A 2,121-nucleotide genomic window follows, 5' to 3' on the forward strand; every position below is an offset into this window, starting at 1 on the left:
AGAGGAAGATGAATATTATACCTTGGATGAGCTAGATGAAATGGACCAATCCATGGCTTACTTGGATAGGAAATTTTCCAACATAAGAGTCAAGAAGCCAAGGTTTTTCAAAGGCAAGGGACAATCTTCCAACATCAATAATTGGAAACCAAAAACTCAGTACAATTCAGCTAGCAAAGGTGGCTACAAAATAAGATCTATTGACAGATCAAAGATAAGGTGCTTCAACTGTGATGAGTTGGGTCACTTTGCTACTAAATGCAGAAATCCTAAAAAGGTGAAGAAAGACAAGGCCTTTGTTAGGAATATGTGTATTAGTTTGATGATAAGTTAAACAAAACACTTAAGTAGAAATCTAGTGTTTGTAGCCTCAACGGATAAGACCATCTTGGCTATCCGTTGAATGAGTAGCTTTACTTAGCAATAAGTTTAATATTGTAGCACATTTCATTCTCCGGATTCAAGTTGTAATTCTTAGATGTTGTAGGAAATTATCAGTCATGTTGACTACTAGTGGATATACAAATAGGAGGGCTAATTGTAAATATTTCATGCCTTGTAATTTTGTATAAGTGAAGAAGTATCAACGGATATTAAAGACCTTTAACGGATAAGAAACAAAGCTTCAACGGATGTCTCTAATGCTTCAACGGATAATATCCATCAACGGATAAGTGCTTCAACGGATAAGTGCTTCAACGGATAAAGACTTCAACTGATAATGCATCAACGGATAAAGCTTCAACGGATAAAGCCTTAACGGATAAGGCATCAACGGATGAAAGCTTCAACGGATGCTTAGTTCATTAGCAGTTGATAGTGATAATTCACAAGCTGACAGAGGCACATGGGTTGACATAGACAAACTGGAATGTGGAAGCCTCTAGGAGGAATCAAGAAAATGCAGCATTTCCATTCTGATGCAAACAAGGAAGTATTCAAAGATCTACAGCCAAGCCTAAATTGCATTTGATAGAGAAATGAAGAAGAAACATGTGAAGAATCTTTTTAATTGTATTTTACAGTTTTGTCTTCACTTGTAAACTTGGTGATATATAAACCAAGTAGCAGCTAGTAATTAGATATGAATTTTCCAGAGCTGTTTAGAAAAATCCAGAGAGAAAATCATCTAGTTTGTACTAGGAAGCAGCTGTGATTTAATTCTTTGAATCACAGATTTTCTGAAATAACACATCTCTGGTGGAACAACAAATCCACCAGAAAAGTTTTTAAGTTCTCTGTGTTCTTTACATTTGTGTTTGAATATATATCTGTCTGCATTGGCTTAAAGCAATTCACACACATTTGCTCACTAAAACACTTAGCCTTAGAAACTACTCAAAACTTGAAAAAGTTTTGAGATTTACATTCAACCCCCCTTCTGTAAATCTCATTGTTAGTCCACTGGGAATAACAATTGGTATCAGAGCAAGCTCTTAACATACAAAGAGTTTAAAGATCTATTCTGCTAACATCATGAGTAAGAAGGATATTGGTGTAAAGATTTCAATCCTGGAAAGAGATAACTATCATCACTGGAAGGTGAAGATGCATTTACATCTTCTCTCTCAAGATGAAAGCTACATCAACTACATTGAAAATAATCCTCACATCCCACACAAGGTGGCCACAGCTGCTACTGCAACAGTTGCTGTTGGACAGTCTATTCCCAAGCCAAAGGCAGAATGGACTGTTAAAGATATTGAAGAAGTCCACAAGGACAAGAAAGCCATGAACATTCTGTTTAATGGCCTGGATCAAGATATGTTTGACAATGTCATCAACATCCAAACTGCTAAGGAAATTTGGGATACTGTGCAGCTTATCTGTGAAGGCACTGAGCAAGTTAGAGAAAACAAAATGCAGCTTCTCATTCAACAGTATGAATATTTTCACTTTGAAGAAGGAGAATCATTGAATGATACCTTCAACAGATTTCAGAAACTGTTGAATGGATTGAAGCTGTATGGGAGAGTGTACCAAGTCAAGGACTCCAATTTAAAATTTCTAAGGTCTCTACCAAAGGAATGGAAGCCTATGACGGTTTCTCTAAGAAATTCTCAAGATTATAAGGACTTCACACTTGAAAGATTATATGGAATTTTGAAGACATATGAACTT

The sequence above is a fragment of the Apium graveolens genome, chromosome 4 (assembly GCF_009905375.1).
Source record: "Apium graveolens cultivar Ventura chromosome 4, ASM990537v1, whole genome shotgun sequence".
NCBI classification, from domain to species: Eukaryota; Viridiplantae; Streptophyta; class Magnoliopsida; order Apiales; family Apiaceae; genus Apium; species Apium graveolens.